Source organism: Ovis canadensis, chromosome 18 (assembly GCF_042477335.2).
Source record: "Ovis canadensis isolate MfBH-ARS-UI-01 breed Bighorn chromosome 18, ARS-UI_OviCan_v2, whole genome shotgun sequence".
Lineage (NCBI taxonomy): Eukaryota > Metazoa > Chordata > Mammalia > Artiodactyla > Bovidae > Ovis > Ovis canadensis.
The window spans coordinates 41,408,860-41,427,806 of record NC_091262.1 but is presented as its reverse complement, the minus strand read 5'-3'; the positions used below and the strand labels follow the sequence as shown (position 1 = coordinate 41,427,806).

Genomic DNA, 18,947 nt, shown 5'->3' with positions numbered 1-18,947 from the left:
ACACCAGACTTCCCTGTCCTCACCATCTCCTGGAGTTTGCTCAAACTCATGCCTATTGAGTTGGTGATGCCATCCAACCAACTCGTCCTCTGTCGTCCGCTTCTCCTCCTGCCTTCAATCTTTCCCAGCATCAGGGTCTTTTCCAATGAGTTCAATCTTCACATTAGGTGGCCAAAGTATTGGAGATTTGGCTTCAGCTTCAGCATCAGTCTTTCCAAGGAATATTCAAGGTTGATTTCCTTTAGGATTGACTGGTTTGATATCCTTGATGTCCAAAGGACTCTCAAGAGTCTTCTCCAGGACCACAATTCAAAAGCATCAATTCTTCAGGGCTCAACTTTCTTTATGGTCCAACTCACATCCATGCATGACCACTGGTAAAACCATAGCTTTGACTATATGAGCCTTTGTAGGCAAAGTGATGTCTCTGCTTTTTAATATGCTGTCTAGGTTTATCACTGCTTTTCTTCCAAGGAGCTAGAAATTTCATGGCTGTGGTCACTGTTCTCAGTGATTTTGGAGCCCAAGAAAATAAAGTTTCTCACTGTTTCCATTATTTTCCCATCTATTTTCCATGAAGTGATGGAACCAGATGCCAAGATCTTCGTTTTCTGAATGTTGAGTTTTAAGCCAGCTTTTTCACTCTCCTCTTTCACTTTCATCAAGAGGCTCTTTAATTCCTCTTCACTTTCTGCCAGAAGGGTGGTGTCATCTGCATATGTGATGTTATTGATATTTCTCCTGGCAATCTTGATTCCAGCTTCTGCTTCATCCAGTCTGGCATTTCACATGATGTACTCTGCATATAAGTTAAATAAGCAGGGTGACAATATATATCCTCAATGTACTCCTTCCCAATTTGGAACCAGTCCACTGTTACATGTCTGGTTTTAACTGTTGCCTCTTGACCTTCATACAGGTTTTTTAAGAGGCAGGTAAGGTGTTCCCATCTCTTTAAGAATTTTCCAGCTTGCTGTGATCCACACAGTCAAAGGCTTTAGTGTAGTCAATGGAGCAGAAGTAGATGTTTTTCTGGAACTCTTTTGCTTTTTCTATGATTCAACCAATGTTGGCAATTTGATATCTGGTTCCTCTGATTTTTCTGAATCTAGCTTGTACATCTGGAAGTTCTTGGTTGACATACTAGGTTGACCTTCAAGCCTAGCTTGAAGGATTTTGAGCATTACCTTGCTAGTATGTGAAATGAGTACAATTGTATGGTAGTTTGAACATTCTTTGGCATTGCCCTCCTTTGGGATTGGAATGAAAACAGACCTTTTCCAGTCCCGTGGCCACTGCTGAGTTTTCCATATTTTCTAGCATATTGAGTGTAGCACTTTAACAGTATCATCTTTAGGATTTGAAATGGCTCAGCTGGAATTCTATCACCTCCACTAACTTTGTTCGTAATGATGCTTTCTAAGGCCCACTTGACTTCACACTCTAGGATGTGTGGATCTAGGTGAGTGATCACATCATTGTGGTTATCTGGATCATGAAGATCTTTCGTGTATAATTCATCTATGTATTCTTGCCACTTCTCCTTAATATCTTCTACCATTTCTGTCCTTCTTTGTGCTTATCTTTGCATGAAATGCTCCCTTGGTATCTCTAATTTTCTTGAAGAGATCTCTAGTCTTTCCCATTCTATTGTTTTCCTCTATTTCTTTGCATTGTTCACTTAAAAAGTTTTTCTTATCTCTCCTTGCTATTCTCTGGAACTCTAAATTCAGATAGATATATCTTTCCTTTTCTCCTTTGCCTTTTGCTTCTCTTCTTTTCTCAGCTATTTGTAAGACCTCCTCAGACAACCATTTTGTCTTTTTTGCATTTCTTTTTCTTGGGGATGGTTTTGATACCTGCCTCCTGTACAACGTTATGAACCTCTGTCCATAGTTCTTCTGGCACTCTATCAGATCTAATCCCTTGATTCTATTTTTCACTTCCATTGTATAATCATAGGGGATTTGATTTTGGTCATACCTGAATGGCCCAGTGGTTTTCCTTACATTCATCAATTTAAGCCTGAATTTTGCAATAAGAAGTTCATGATCTGAGCCACAGTCAGCTCCCAGTCTTATTTTTGCTGTCTGTTTTGAGTTTCTCCATCTTTGGCTACAAAGAATAATCAATCTGATTTTGGGATTGACCATCTAGTGATGTCGATGTGTAGAGTCATCTCTTGTGTTGTTGGAAGAGGGTGTTTGTTACATACATATACATTATACTTACACTTACTTATAAATAAATAACATTATTTTTAAGATATTATTTTTTTTTTAAGGAAGATGGCTGTTAAGGAAAGAGGTTCTCACCAGACACCTAATCTGCTTGCACCTTGACCTTGGACTTAACAGCCTCCAGACCTGAGAGAAATAAATGCATGCTGTTTCTAAGTCCCCTGGTTTATGATACTCTGGTTTAGCAGCCTGAAAGGACTAAGAACTCCTTTCACGAATGTTACTGCTCGGGCTGGAACCTAATTTTTCTGGCAGGAAGAGGACCATCACGTGGGGTAACTCTCATCAAGATGCCAGATACACAGTGGAGAAATAGTACCTCCAGTTCTGCTGCCTGCCTTGTGTTGGGTGCCTCTGAGAAATGGAAGAGATCCCCCTTCTGGAGGATGCAGTTTGGGCTTGGTAGGGGGAACCCAGGTTGGCTGGACATCAGTGCCTCACACTATCCCTTCCCCACCCCAATACCTAAGCATAGGGCTGCAGCACGCAGTGACCACGGGCGACACAAGGCCTCAGGTCCACGTAAAAGGGCAGCTTCTCCCCAAAGCTTCCGCAGCCTGGACACTTCCCTCTGGAGCAACATTTCCTCTAAATCCCTTGGACCTCTCATCACCATGCAACCACATCTCATGATAAACAGCCAGGGTTGTTTCCAGAGACGCAGGGTGCGGCTTCTGCTGATTTTCCTTGGGAGAACCCATCTGGTGCTCACGTTTTCATCTCACAGCTGGGGTGGGAGGCTTGACAGCAGGTGACACAGTGTCCAAAATGGGCATGGTTGGAGGCCCACGTGGATGTGGGGTCCTGGCATCTTAGAGGAAGATGCTATTCAACCCTTTGTGCCCTCCCCACGGCACAGCAGCCAGGCACACCTCAAAATAAAATGCCGGCCAGGGTTACCTCTGACTTTCACAGCCAACACAGAGAGTCGGGACACATCTCTCATTAAGTAACTCCAGTGAGGGGGTTTTGGCGCCACCCACTGGAAATCCTACCGGCCACCACTGGGTGGGGAGAACCGAGTGAAATGTGTGAACTGAAATATGCTAATGTGGCAGGGACCCCCGAGCCTGTCCTACATGGAGCCCTGAGAGCAGAACACTATCTGGTAGCCCAGGCTGGACACAAAACACCAGGAGCAGGGACCACTGTTGAGGGCAAAGGCAACTTACCTGTGAGAAAAATACACTCATTTGAATAAATTTGTTAGGCCTTCCCAGGTGGTGCTAGAGGTAAAGAACCCACCTGCCAAAGCAAGAGACATAAGAGATGAGAGTTCAGTCCTTGGGTGGGGAAGATCCCCTGGAGGAGGACATGACAACTCACTCCAGTATTCTTGCTTAGAGAATCCCATGGACAAAGGAGCCTGGGGGCTACAGTCCCTGGGGTCCATGGTGTCCCAAAGTTGGACACAACTGAGCTGACAGACACACACAGGAGGAAGAAGTAGCTGCGGTGGCCAGAGAACCCCAGAAGCACTAGAGACCTGGCTCTGGTGGGAGTGGTCTGGGTCTGAGCCCTTCTGAGGAAGACACTGGGATGGGTGAGTCTTCAGCAGAGCATAACCATTCACAGTCAGAGATCCAGAGGCTCCTGGAGTCAAGGTCAGGGACATGGGTCTCCTAGCCGGCACCTGGGACTGCTTTGAGGGGAAGCTTGAGACCCAAAGACTAAGAGGGAGGGGTCGGGGTGGGGCAGGGCTGCACCAGCGGTCAAAATGGGCAACAGAGGCAGAATCTGAGGCCATCTGCAAGTGTTCGGGCTGATGAAGAAGAGGACTGACCAAGGAGGGTAAACAGGCAACGCCCCCATCAGCAACCTCCCTCCAAGCTGATGTGGTGCCCCCCCACCCAGCACTGTCCTGAGCCACAGACCCTCGTCCAAACTCTAGCTCAGGCTCTCTGACCTATCCAGCCTGGCTGCACCCAGCACAGGGCAAGTGGCCAGCAGAGGGGCAGACCCAACACTTGTGTCAGTACCAAGGACAGCGCATGGCCAGCTCAGTCACCATTCCTGAAGAGGACCGTCTGTTTGCTGCTGGAACCAACCAGAGGGAACCGACAAGCCCAGATCCAGGCATCCGTGCACTCCAGCAGTCTGGGCCTGGGCTTGCTCTCAGGTGGAGAGACCAGCTTTTCTCCTGTGAAGGCTGACGGTGGTCCTGGCAGGATCTGGAGTCCACTCTCGGTCCTGGGGTGCCCTCCTGTGCCACACCCCTTTCTCAGCCTTTCTGAGCTGTGCTGAGTTCTCCTGAGTTGTCCATGGCATGCGTTAATGCAGGGCTGGGAGCTATTCTTGGTTAGCTTCCTATCACCACAGGGCTGTGTCTTTTTTAGTCACTGATTAGCACTGAACACAATCTGAGTGCTTTGGTGTACAAACCCCGTGACTGCCTCTGCCATGCTGTTCCATCTTCAAATCTCATGCTCGGCAATGTGGTCTTTCTCCCTGAACAGAAGCTGTTGCAATATATTCTCCTATGGAGCCCTGCACTTCCTGGGGAATGTCATGAGAATAACGGATCCTCTGGGATGTGTCTCAAGTTCCTGGAATACGTAGGGGATGGTGATGGTGTTCAGGGATGCAAGATGCAGGGGGGCCAGCACCGTGCCCCAGTCCCCCACCCACCTCTCTGTTCCCTGAAATCTGCCCTGGACACCCACTGCTGACACATCCGTGCTGTTTGAGCCAAAGCAGTGCAATTCCAGCTCCACACACGGCAGGCGCCCTCTTCTTTGGCACCTGTTCTTATAGACGCTGCCCACTCACCCCCTGGTGCTCCCACTCAGGAGCCTCTGCCCTGGCCATCCACCTGAGATGCTCAGGGCCTTCCCGATGTCCTGCCCTTCAGCCCGCTCTAGGCTCCGAGCCCCCTGACGGCCCAGCTCTGTCCTTCTCTCGTCATTATCCTCAAGCCAGGTCCTTCACTTCTACCTGTTCTCCTGGCCCTGTCACAACCACAGACCCTGCTGCACACTGAGGACACCCACAACCTCTATGTTCAGCCTGCCTGATTGGTGGATTCCCCAAAGCCCCCCTCCAAGTCCCAGGCCTCCCCGTTTATCACTCACAAGGTGCCAGGGTCCAGCCCCACTGGATCCAGGGAATTCGAAGCAGGGACGGCGTTGGCAAGGAGAGACTTATATATTTATTAATATAGAAATATAAGAGTAGATTAGGAAGAAATAGTATAGTAGGAAATTTAGGTGGAGAAAAAGAGGCTGAATAACTTGGTTTACGGGGAAAACCAATAAAGTTCCAGACACGGAGCTTGCACCATCTACGTTAGGCCACGGTGCCCACTTGAATATCGAAGTGTGCCCCACCTTAGGCTCCCTTTCGCATGGGTCTTAGCAGCCAGGGCAAGTAAGTAGACATGGTGAGCCTCCCCGCTCCAGATGGGAATTCAGCCGAAAAAGGGGAGAAAAGAATGACATGGGGAAGCCCAGCATCGGTGCAAGACTCCAAAAACTTTATTTTTCAAAATCAGCTTTGTTATGCCCAAGGTCCCAATCCCCAGAACTGAGAGAACAAGACATCCACAGCAATGCAAACGCAAAAAGGGAATTTATTGCTAGCTTGAGCCAGGGCCCAAGTTGCCCCGAGCCCTGAATTGCAGCAGTATTTATAGGGTTAAGACAAAGACAGGGAGTTGGCAGGGGCGGATTGGTTGCAAGGCTTCCTTAACATCTGCTAATTGGCTAGATTTTCGCGTGCGCGGGCTTTCTGGGTGGCGGGGGGTGGTGGGTTTCGTCCTTGTCCTGATAAGCTTGAACCAGGCTACAGGGAGTATACTGATTGGTTGAGTCCTGGCGCCAGTGGAGGATGATCTCAGCTCCTCCTTGGCAATAACTCAGCCCCTCTGTAAAGGAGACTTAGGCCTACCTTGGCCCGCTGAAGCCTGTCATGGCGCCTGTTTGGTCCTAACAAGCTTATATACCCCAAGTTGTACAAAAAGAAATAGTGGAATATGCAGAGTTATGCAGGGGCAGCAGTCCTGACCCTCATTGAGACAAACAAGGCTTTCTTTTTGCATACCCTCCCGTATACAAAAGGTCTCAGGTGGTTTACATTATCTTCTGGCCAAGAGGCCTGTTAACATTTTTATGGCTCTCTTCCTGGATAATTGTCCAGAAAACTCCTTTTCCTAGAAGTGTTTTTTCTTTACTCTGCATCACCCTCAAAGTACAAAATAAAGTTACATTCCTGTAGAACAAAGGTGCAGTGTGTTATAACAAAGAAAGTACTTAACTCAAAGATCTAATGCTGCTAATACCAGGTCTACTACCTGTTTTTCTATATACCAACTATATCTAAAAATAAAAGATATGAAAATTTGGCAGCAAGTATTGGCTCAACAAATGAAACCTTTAATCAGTCCTATTCTAATGATTTTGACTCCTCGGAAGCCCCTACATTCCTAGGATGTTTTAAGCTTCCTGTGCCTCCCGCAGTCGGGAGGCCTCAAACAATCACATGCGCAGCTGTATAAGTCCTGCAGGCAGGCTAGAAAGCCATCAGAGGGGTTTTTGGATTGAAACACTTGTATTATGCCCAGGAGACTTATAATCTAAAAGTTCTAATTTTTTCCAGAAAAAGGTGGGGGAGGGGGGACAGACCCCTGTTAATGTCAGAAGAGTAGGTGGAAAGCATAACACAGTAAAGCAGGCAGATTCTGGTCTTGGAGGGTGGATGCTCAGGAAATTCCAGGGGGAACCCCTGAAGCCGATCACGTCCTTGCGTTTTGTCAGGCTTCCTTCCACATGACCTTGTCATGGGCGGGATTCCTCACTCCGGCCCCCGGCAACAAGGGAACCTGTCCCCAGAAAGCCTGCCTGGGACTCATGGGCTGGGCAGGGGCCTCCACTAAGCACCCAGCCCTACCCAGATGGACGGGGAGTTTCTCCCTCTAGAATGAGGTTCTCCATGCAAGCTCAAGTCACTTTCATCTCTGTACCCCAGGGCTTAGCATGTGACAAGGCCAACTTTCTTGGGCCACATGGAGGGCTTGCAGATGCAGCCAGGCCAGGAGATTGGGGTGGTGTTAGTGGGAGAGTGAGCTCTGAAGGAAGGCAAGTTACATTTGGAAACTCCGGAGCCACCATCCTCATAAGGAGCGGGGTTCCCCCACACCTGCTAATGCAACAGCAGTTTCTTTACAGCCCGAAGCCCCCAGTGCACACATAACTGCCTTGAATCACAGGAACACCCCGAAAGTGAAGTCAACTTATGCTTAACAATCTTTTAAAAAAACCAAAAGACATCAAAGGGAACTTCCAGAAATCTAACAGTGAGTCAATAGGACTTACTGCCCAAACACAAGCCTCTCACAATCTAAACTTCTCAAATTTATGAACTCTTCTGGGGAAAAAAATAATATTCATGAAGGCTTTAAAAAATACGAAAGCCCCATATATGAAATGGAATATTACTCAGCCATAAAAAGTGATGAAATTGGGTCATTTGTAGAGATGTGGGTGGACTTACAGTCTTTCATACAGAATGAAGTCAGAAAGAGAAAAATAAATATTGTATATTAATGCATATGTATGGAACCTAGAAAAATGGTACAGATGAACCTATTTGCAGGGCAGGAGTAGAGACACAGATGTAGAGAACAGACATGTGGGCACAGTGGTAAGGGGAAGGTGAGATAAATTGAGAGAGTAGCATTGAGGTACGTATGCTACCCTGGGAAGGTGCTGTATAGCACGGGGAGCTCAGCTCCATGGTCTGTGAAGACCTAGAGGGGTGGGATGGTGGGATGGGAGGTTCAAGACTGAGGGGGATACATGTATACATATAGAAGATTCACTTTGTTGTTCAGCAGAAACTAAGACAACATTGTAAAGCAACTATACCCCAGTAAAAAAAATATGAAAGCAGTTCATTCCCATTTGCCCACAGAATTAGTCAAATAGAAGTTCCTTCAGACACATATAATAATCATATCTTCTTTTTATACACATGTGAGTTTTATTTTGAAAAGCAGCTTTTCAAAAGTGTTTTATTACAATACACACTTACTTTGCTATAATTAAGAAAAAGTACACTTACACTTAAATCTACTGGCCTCATTAGCATGCATTTCCTCTCTAAGACTGTCAAACTTCCAAATAATTATTTGCAAACTGGTTATTTACAGCGAACTGCCAATCACACCAAGGCCCCCAGGCTTTCAGAGAAGTGTTATCAGATTCAACCGCCCCTGTGTGTTATGCCCAGAGTCCGAGTCCCCAAAACTGAGAGAATAAGACGTCCATAGCAATGCAAAAGCATAAAGGGGTTTATTACTACCTCGAGCCAGGGCCCAGGTTTCATCCAGCATAGTGGAATCCGACAAAGGCCCCGAGCTCTGAATCACATATACTTTTATACAGACGGTTCTTCGTTTCTGTAACAGCATACCTGATTGGTTAAACCTTACGCGCGTGGGACTTTTAAACCTCGCATTCCTATCTGGATTGGCTCAGGTCTGGCGTGGGCAGGGGGCTACGGGGATTTTTTTTGATTGGTCTAGCTACACTGCCTGCGGGCCTGCCCCTTAGAGCCTGTCATGGCTTCAGTTTGGTCCTAACACTGTTAAATGCACTCAGTCGCTGCCCCTTGCTGCTGGGCTGCCCCAACCACTGGCTGCAGCTGTCTGCACTTGCCAGCAGTACCAGATCCCTGTGACTCACTGAAACCACCTGGGGAGGGACAACAGTCTCAGGTACCACCCCTACCCGAGCAAATCCAGAGCAAGCAGGGAAAGGACCCAAGCTCTGCTGGGGAGCTGGGTGTCTGCTGGGAGCCCTGGCTGCCAATCAGCCTCAACAAGATTGCCTCAGCATTTACTACAAGCATCCAATGGGTGAACAGGAGTGGCCAGGAAGTCCACGCATAATTGAACACGTGGAGCGCTGGCTCGAGTTCTGACCTGTGGGCTGCACAGACACCTTTGCTCTCGTCCCCTCCCTCCGCTTCCCCAGGGCCAACCAGAATCTTACCTCCTCTTGGGGCCACTTAGGCCTCTCCTCCAGGGTCCTGCTCTTGGTCTTGAAGCTCCTCTGGGCATTGGCAGGGTGCTTGGCCTCAGGAGGGAGGTTCAGCAACTTGGGACTGCCTTTGTGTCTGCTGGGGCTGTGGCCAAACTTGGCAAGTAGGCAGACCTCTGGGGAGTCACTGGCCCTGGCTCCGTCCACTCCTCCACCACCTCCTGGCACTCATCCATCTCCAGGTGGCGTGTGTCCTGAGTCAGGTAGCCCTGCCTATTGCAGTCCATCCCCTGCAGGTAGCTGTTGTCCTTGGGGCAGTAGCGGATGTAACAGGTGATGCCCTCCTCCTCTTCGGGCAGCCCGTCATAGTCCTCCTCCTCCGAGGTGTTGTTTACTCTAGTTGGCACTGAAGTACCCATCAGGGCCACTCTTCTGGGCAGGCACGCCTCTCAGGCCACATGGCTGCTAGCTCCAGTCCAGTGGGCACGTACTCTCCCAGGGCTAGATCCTCTGCGTCCTTGCTCTTGGGCTCTGGGCCTGGCCTCGCCCTGTGGTCCAGCAGGCTGCTCACTGTGCTCTGACGCTTCCGGAGGGGCCATGGTGGGGCTCATATGGCCATCGTCACCAGGCGGCAGCCACTGCAGGGAGGAAGGACGACAGGAGAGTCAGAACCTGGCCCGAGGAGCGCGCCCAGGAGATGTGACTCGTGTCCACTCAGATGACAGGACACCCCACCTCAGCTGACTCTGGTGTCAGGACCATTGCAAGCCCTGACAAAGAGACATGAGGGCACCAGGGCTGGAGGAGGAAAAGGGGATCCTGGTGACTCCCCAGGACACCTGCTCCTTCCCCTCAATTCCCTGCTCATTCATGACTTCTCTTTTATTTAATTGGCATACAGTTAACTAATCATGCTATGTTAGTTTCTGGTATATAGCAGAGTGATTCAGTTATATACATATACGTGTATATATATATTCTTTTTCAGACCCTTTTCCATCATATATTATTACAAGATATTGAATGTTTCCCCATCTTGTACCACAGGCCTTTGTTGATTGTCTAGTTTATATATGGTAGTGTGTATCTGTTAATTCCAAGCTCCCTATTTATTCCTCTCCCCACCCTTTCCTCTTTGGTAATCATAGTTTATTTTCTATATCTGTGAACCTGTTTCTGGTTTGTAAATAAGTTCATTTATGTCATTTTTAAATAGGATGATATTATGTGATATTTGTCTTTATCTACTTCACTCAATATGATCATCTCTAGGTCCACCCATATTGGTGCAAGTGGCATTCTTTCATTTTTTATGGTGGAGTAATATTCCGCAGGATTTATGTACCACATCATCTTTATTCATTCATCTGCGGATAGACATTGAGGTTGTTTCTACATTTTGGCTACTGTAAAGAGTGCTGTACTAAACAACAGGGTACATGTGTCTTTTTTGGATATAAGCCCAGGAGTGGGGTTGCTGGATCATATAATAGCTCTATTTTTAGTATTTTAAGGAATCTCCATACTGTTCTCCATAGTGGCTGCACCAATTGACATTCCCAGCATCAGTGTAGGAAGGTTCCCTTTTCACCACACTCTCTCCAGCATTTATTATTTGTAGACTGTCTAACAATGGGCCCTCTGGCCAGTGTGAGATGGTACCCTACTGTAGTTCTGATTTTCATTTCCCTCATGATCAGTGATGCTGAGCATCTTTTCATGTGCTTGCTGGCCATCTCACTAATGGCTTCATGAAGATGGTTTCTAGGTGGAAGAGCCCAGGTGACCAAGGCAATGGTCATAAGATCAGGTTATTTACTCTCAAAGAGAAAAGGAGAAGCCTTCGTTCCAAAAACATGATGAAGCCAGGGAGGAGGTTTCCTGCCCTTACAAGTCTAATCTGCTGCCCCTGGAGCCCATCTCCAGTCTCCCTACCACTCCCCTCTGACTCACAGCCTCTGCTTCCTCTTTGCTCCAAACACCACTGACAGGATTTGCCAGGAACCGTCCAGGCTGAGTGCCACACAGACACTGGATGTGAGCCCCAGCCTCACAGGCTTGATGCGGCCGGGGTCCAGGATTGGGGGACACCAGAGAGAGGACAGCACTGTGAGCCACCAGAAGAGGGAACCCAGGAGGGTGCAATGGATGCAGCTGCCACTTCAGGGGTACTGGTTATGGTACTGCAGGGCATTGCAAAGATCCCATGGGCCCAAACCAGGGAGGTCCTGAACCTCACCATCCAGAACCCTACATTTCATCCCACAAACCATAGAATCCCTGGGCAATTCTCAGCAGGCACAAGACTTACAGGATTTCTCTTTCAGCCCCTTGGGGAGACAGTAGAGGATGGGTGCCTGGGGGAAGGGAGGTCAGTGGAAACCCCCTTCCCGTCCTCTAGGGAATGTGAGCAGCTCATGTGTGGTCTTGTCTCTACAGCATCGCTAGATGCTGGCGGATCCACAGTGCTTCCGCAGAACAGCTCACACACCAGACGTGGTCCCACAGCAGGAAAACTGTCACTGAGATGGACCCTGCAGGGTCTGAGCATCCTCCTCAATCACCCCATCCCCAAACCTGAAACTGATGGGAACATTTAAGAGACCTGCTCCCAGGGAGAGGCAAGGTGTCCAGTGTTTCCTAGAACACAGGTGACTGTGAGGATGCACCAAGAGTACAGAGCATCACTTTACAGCAGACTTCCCATGTTCACTTTGCTGCACAGCAGAAACTAACACAACATCGTAAAGCGATTACGGTTCAATAAAAAGATGACAGAGGAGAAAAATGAAAATGGTTATAATTTTTAAAAAGCATAAACTTTCTGGAAAGTAATTTGCAAATGGAAATTAAAAGCCTTTCAAAAGATGTATGCCCTCTGGTCTGTCAATTCCAAATCTAGGAATGTACACTAGATAAACAATCATGTATATGCACAAAGATATAGCCTAAAAAGGATGTCCATCTCCGCCAGTCTATGTCTGATGCAGGTTGCAGCATGCTTGGGGCTGGTGCATGGGGATGACCCAGAGAGATGTTATGGGGAGGGAAGTGGGAGGCGGGTTCATGTTTGGGAACGCATGTAAGAATTAAAGATATTAAAATTAAAAAAAATAATAAATAAATAAATAAAATAAATTTAAATTTAAAAAATAAATAAATAAAATGGAAAAAAAAGGATGTCCATCTCACCATTACACTGTTTAAAATATGGAGAAGCAAAATTATTTAATGTCCAATAACATGCAATTTGTACATTACAATAAAATAGTTTGATGAGATTATAGTCATTAAAAATATTACAACTATTTCATGAAAAATACAATAAGTAAAATATACAGGTTGTAAAATACTATACTCATCTATGAAAATACATATCTATATTAAATAAATGCATTTGTGTAAAAAACAAAACGAATCAAGGTTACAGATGGTGGCCAGACCTACCCACTCCAAGGGTAATGTCCAGTCCCTCTCATGGGGAGTTTGCATTCCTGGCAACTGGGGCAGTGGCACAGCTCACAGGCCAGGGAACTTCTGAGTGAACACTTCCAGCCTCCCAAGTGGCGTGCACGTTGTCCCCTGAAGCAAAGAGATGTGGCCTAGAACAGCCCACCTCTGTCCACATTTAAAAAATAGAAGCTCCTTCCTTCTCCTGCCTCAACAAAGAAATCCAAGTGGCCAAGTCACTGCAGCCAGTCTGCTGAAAAATCATCTCGCACCCTACTTCATACTGCCCAACAGTGAGGGTATTTTCTAGACACGACATCAGGTCTTTTCACCCAAGATATGTCTCCCTGTTTATTCAAGCCTTAAATGTCAACAGCACTGTGGATTTCTACATAGCTGTAGCCATGGGGAACAGATTTTTCTCTTATATACCTGTTGCTGGTACATTAAAAAAAAAAAAGAAAGAAAAACTCTGATCTTGTATCAGTCTTTTTATTTGTTTACTTTTGACCATTCTGCATCTTACTGCGAGGGCTTTTCTCTAGTTACGAGTAGGGGCTACTCTCCAGTTGCAGTGCTCGGGCTCCTCACTGCATTACAGTGGCTTCGTTTGTTGGGGAGCATGTGCTCGTTTGTTGGGGAGCACGTGCTCTAGGGTGCATGGGCTTCACTAGCTGAGGCATGTGGGCTCATTAGTTTTGATTTCCAGGCTCTAGAGCACAGGTTCAATAATTGAAGAACATGGGCTTAGTTCCTCCACAGCATGTGGGATATTCCTCGATCAGGGAACAAACCCATGTCTCCTGCAATAGCAGGCAGATTCTTTACCACTGGATCACCAGGGAAGCCTTAAAAGCCCATTTTGAAATTCTAATACTTATAGTTGACCATTTCTCTTTTCCAGCATTCTGTCTGGCTGCCCTGCCCTTTCAGTTACATGATGGAGGTACTGGGGCATCCCTGACTTTTTCCCAATTGTAATGAAAATGCCTTTACTTTTAAAAAATTTTCATTGTAGCTGCTCCATAGTGTTGTTAGTATCTGCTGTACAGTAAAGTAAATCAGCTACACGTTTACATATACCCCCTCTTTTTGGATTTCCATTTAGGTCACCACAGAGCACGGGACTGTCATACAGGCTTCCCAGGTGGTCCTGGTGGTAAAGAACTCATCTCCCGGTGCAGGAGACATAAGAGATGGGGGTTCGATTCCTGGGTCAGGAAGATCCCTGGAGGAAGGCATAGCAACCCACTCCAGTATTCTTGCCTGGATAATCCCATGGACAAAAGAGCCTGGCTGGCTGTAGTCCACACAGTCTCAGACATGACTGAAACAACTGAGTACTCACACAGAGTGAAGTGAGTCAGAAGAAAAAAACAAATATCTATTAAGGAAAATGCCTTTATTTTTTAACCAGGGCTGGTCCATGGTAAGGTAGGCATGACCCTCACCTTGGGCGCAAGATTTAACAGGGTGTCAAAAAACTCAGGAATCAAAACAGATACAATTTTAATGCAAAACTTAAAAAAAAAACTAAAAATTAATTCAAAAACATCCACGATGAACAAGATATTAAAAGACTGATTATTACTGATTTGTTTCTTTGGGCTCCAGGCTCCAATAGGGCTTGGCTGGCCTCTGTGAATGAACTTTTTTTTTTTTTTAAAGTTTTCCCCATTACAGACTTCCCTGGTGGTTCAGTGGTAAAGAATCCAGCTGCACAATGCAGGATACACAGGTTCGACCCCTGATCTGGGAAGATCCCACCTGCTGTGGAACAATTAAGCCCAGGAACTGCAGCTACTGAAGCGTAAGTGTCCTAGAGCCAGTGCTCCGCAACAGGAGAAGCACTTGCAATAAGAAGCCTCACACCGTACTGGAGAGCAGCTCTTGCTCACTACAACTAGAGAAAAGTCTATGCAGCAGTGAATACCCAACGTAGCCATAAATAAATAACTAAATAAATAAAATTACATACAAAAAAAAGAACCCACCTTCCAATGCAGGGGACGAGGGTTCAATGCCTGGTTGGGAAACTATTAATAAGATCCCATATGCCAAGGGGCAACTAAGCCCGTGCCCCACAACTAGAGAAAGCCCACAAGCTGCAACAAAGACCTGTCATGGCCAAAATTAAGAGCAAAGTTTTCCCCCATTAAATACAGTGCTGTTGTCAGCTTTTCCAGTGCTTGATGGTGCAAACCATTCTCTCGACCATGGATACAAATGGGAGGACCCAGGCTGGCTGCCCAGGACGGAGGTCGCGTTGTTGAAGGTCTGCAGAATTAACCTATGGCACACTTGTGGTGTAAGAGAAAGTCTCCTATTAAAGATGAAGACAGGAGGTCTTCAATTGTTTCAATTCAGACTTCCATTTACTGTGAGACCCTGAGCATTATATTTAATGAACAGATGGATGGCCCTCTCATCCTGGGAAACTAGAAATGACGGTCCTGACTGCTGGGCTTGAACAGGAGTGAACAGGAGAGCAACCCACACCAGCTTCAATCCCATGAACGCTTTTTTTCCTACTATATACAAGGAGTGGAGAAACTTTTTTTTTTAATCTCTCAGCCGCACCACATGGCATATGGGATCTTAGTTCCTTGACCAAGGATTGAACTCAGGCCCCCTGCATTGGCAGTGCTGTCTTAACTGCTGGACTGCCAGGGAAGTCCTGAGAAACATTTTAAGTGAAACACAAAGAAATAGAATGCAGTAGAAATCCTCTATTATTTAATGGCTATATAATGTTTCCTGTCCCAGTAAACGTCGTCTGACTCTTCCCCTATGAAATACACAAACTGCGTCTTATTTTTGTGTTATAAATAGTGTCTTGGTGTTTCCGTAAGGATATGCTCCAGGCCTTTCGCTGCCCTCCAGGACTTTAACCAGGACCTTTAAAAAACTTTGTGAGGTCCGGTCCTCAGAAAAGGCCTAGGAAGTGTGGGGCCAGAAAAGTGTTCACCGCCTCTGTGGTGGGGGCTGTAGGCAAACATGTTGACGGTCTCTGCTTATGTATATAATTGAAATATACTTGATTTACAATGTTTTATTAGTTTCTGCTGCACAGTAAAGTGATTTAAGGTCTATATATTTTTTTCATATCCTTTTCCATCATAGTTTATCACAGGATATTGAATACAGTTCCCTGGGCTATACTGTAGGACCTTGTTGTTTATCCATCCTAGATATCATAGTTTATATCTGCTAACCGCAATCTCTCAACCCTTCTCCCCCCGCCCTCCTTGGCCACCACAACTCTGTTCTCCGGATCTGTGAGTCCATTTCTGTACTGTAGATAGGTTCTTTGTATCACACTTAAGATTTCACATATAAGTGATATCATATGGTATCTGTCTTTCTGTCTGACTTACTTCACTTAGTATGATAATCTCTAGGTCCATCCATATTGCTATATGCCCATGGGCCCTGCGTGGGCACATTCAGGCAGCTCTGCCTTCCTTATTGTTATTGTTCAGTCGCTCAGTCGTGTCCAACTCTTTGCAACCCTATGGACTGCAGCATGCCAGGCTTCCCTATCCTTCACTATCTCCCAGACTTTGCTCAGACTCGTGTCCATTGAGTCAGTGATGCCGTCCAGCCATCTCAGCCTCTGCCTTCCTTGGGCTGCAACTGACACCTCCTCCCTCCCCCTCCCTCCCTTCTGACACTCCCTCTCCCCAGTTTCCTTGCAGGGCGCTCCCTCAAAAATATCCACACATATTTAATCCTGTCTTGGGTCTGCTTCTCAGAGGACCTGACCTAACACAGTTCCTTACAGGAAACAAAAAAGAATAAAAGTCACATACACACAAAAAAACGAACTCCAATACCCTTTAGAAAGCACAGAACCAAAGACACAACTATATTTGTGGGTAAATTTACATTAAAAGTTCTAAGAAAATATGAGAGGCAGCAACTACTGTTGCAGGAAGGGGAGAAGCTTACACCCCTAGGATCAGCTGACTGCTCAACCTCAAGACTTTCTGAACCTCTTTTTTTTTTTTGTCAAAATAATCCTCAAGCAAAAAAAAAAAAAAAAAAACAGCATAAGGCAAATAGTTTAGCCTACTATGCTACATCACTTCAGTTGTGTCCGACTCTTTTGCGACCCCATAGAATGTAGCCCACCAGGCTCCTCTGTCCAGGGGATGGAGTGGGTTGCCATGCCCTTCTCCAAGGTATCTTCCCAACCCAAGGATTGAACTCATGTCTCTTTATGTCTCCTGCACTGGCAGGCGGGTTCTTTACCACTAGCACCACCTAGGAGTCCTGATACATCACTATTAAACACCCTGGCAACCCCAGCCAGGTAAAGAGATAGACCTTGCCGGCCACCCGAGTCCTCCCCAATGCTGCTCAGACACCAAGACCCCACCATGTGCGCCCTGACCACATTGACTCTGTGGTCATCACTGCCTCACTTCTCCTTAATCATTTTCCACTGAGCACCCAGCCCTCAACACTGATTACATCACCTTCAATCCATTGGCTTCTATTTACCCTTGCAATTTATTCACTGCAGACACTGAATCATTTGTCGGGAGGGCATTTCCCTTGATTGAGACTTTGATGACTGTCCCTACTTCTGAGAACACCATCCCCTGACCTCTGCACTCCAACAGACTGGTGGTAGGAAATGGAGGCTGAGTCGGGTTCAGATTAGAATCCGGAGGCAAACGACTTTCCTGGCAATGTGGTGCCCTTCCTCAAGAGGCAGGAGCTCCGGACACCACTCTCTGCTACATCCCCTGGCATCAGCACCACCACCCAGGGTGTCCGTTCATGCATCCACATGCTGGACCCCTTCTGAACACAGAAACTCTCTCACCTGCCACCGGGCTGCCCAGTGCTGCAGCTCATACAGGGAAGCAAGACAAACAATTCAATCTTTTCTGTTATTTACCAAAGTTCAAAAAAATCATTCTCCAAAGGTGACCAATTAGGTTGTTTTTTTTTTCCTCAGGATCATTCAGAAGTTACTGAATTAGAGAAACTCTAGAGAAAAATTAGAGAAAACTCTAATTCGAAGATACATGCACCCCAGTGCTCACTGTAGCACTAGTTACAAAAGCCACAACAAAGAAGCAACGTAAATGTCCACCAACAGAGAGATGGGTGAACAAGATGCGGTACATATACACAACGGAACAGTACTCAGCCATAAAAAGGATGAACTAATGCCACCTGCAGCCACACGGATGGACTTAGAGATGATCGTACTAAGTGAAGTTAAGCCAGACAAACAGGAAGAGAAAGACAAATACCATATAATATCACTTATACAGGGCTTCCCAGGTAGTGCTAGTGGTAAATGGCCAGCCTGCCAATGTAGGAGACATAGGAGACAAGGGTTTGATCCGGGTCAGGAAGATTCTCTGGACGAGAAAATAGCAGCCCACTCCAATCCACCTGTAATGCAGGAGACCTGGGTTTAATCCCTGGGTTGGGAAGATCCCCTGGAGAAGGGAACAGCTACCCACTCCAATATTCTGGCCTGGAGAATTCCATGGACAGAGAAGCTTGGCAGGCTACAGTCCATGGGGCTTCAAAGAGTCAAATACAACTGAGAGACTTTCACTTTTCACATTTTTCTAATATTCTTGCCTGGAGAATCCCATGAACACAGAAGCCTGGCAGGCAACTGTCCGTAGGATTACAGAGTCAGACACGACTGAAGCAACGTAGCATGCATGAACACATGACTTATATGTGGAATCTAAAAAAAGTTACAAACTTATTTACAGAACAGAAACAGACTCACATACATAGAAAACAAGCTTATGCTTACTAAAGGGGAAAGGGAAGAGAGATAAATTAGGAGTTTGGAATTGCCATATACACACTACTATATATAAAATGGATAATCAACAAGGGCCTCCTGTATAGCACAGGGAACTCTACTCAATATTGTTAATAACCTACAATGGAAAGTAATCTGAAACAAAATAGATACATGTATAACTGAATCATAGTGCTGTACACCTGAAACTAACACAGCATTGTAAATGACCTATACTTCAATTTTTTAAAAAAACAAACTCCAGATTTAAACTTAGATGCATTTCAATCTGCTGCAGTTTTTCCTCTTGCTGATGTTCAAAGTGTCCCATCTTTGGTCTCTTCAAGTCCCAGATCCTTTTAATACCATTCCAGTGGGTCTGAAGGTTCCTCTGCTCTGACAAAATATTCCAGGTACAACTTGAATAGTTTCTATTCTTGACCCAGAATCTGCCATTTGTCCGAGGAGTCCTAGTTTCCTTTAGCAGAAAATTGA

General features: G+C 46.2%; 1 long non-coding RNA gene across 1 annotated transcript in view; it reads right to left on the bottom strand.

The window, feature by feature from the left end:
* LOC138423293 (uncharacterized) overlaps positions 1–18,947 on the bottom strand; it is a 150,961-nt gene that overhangs the window by 93,138 nt on the left and 38,876 nt on the right. Inside the window, exon 2 of the long non-coding RNA XR_011250215.1 lies at positions 9,230–9,855. This is a non-coding gene — a long non-coding RNA (uncharacterized lncRNA). The remainder of the gene's footprint in view (positions 1–9,229; positions 9,856–18,947) is intronic.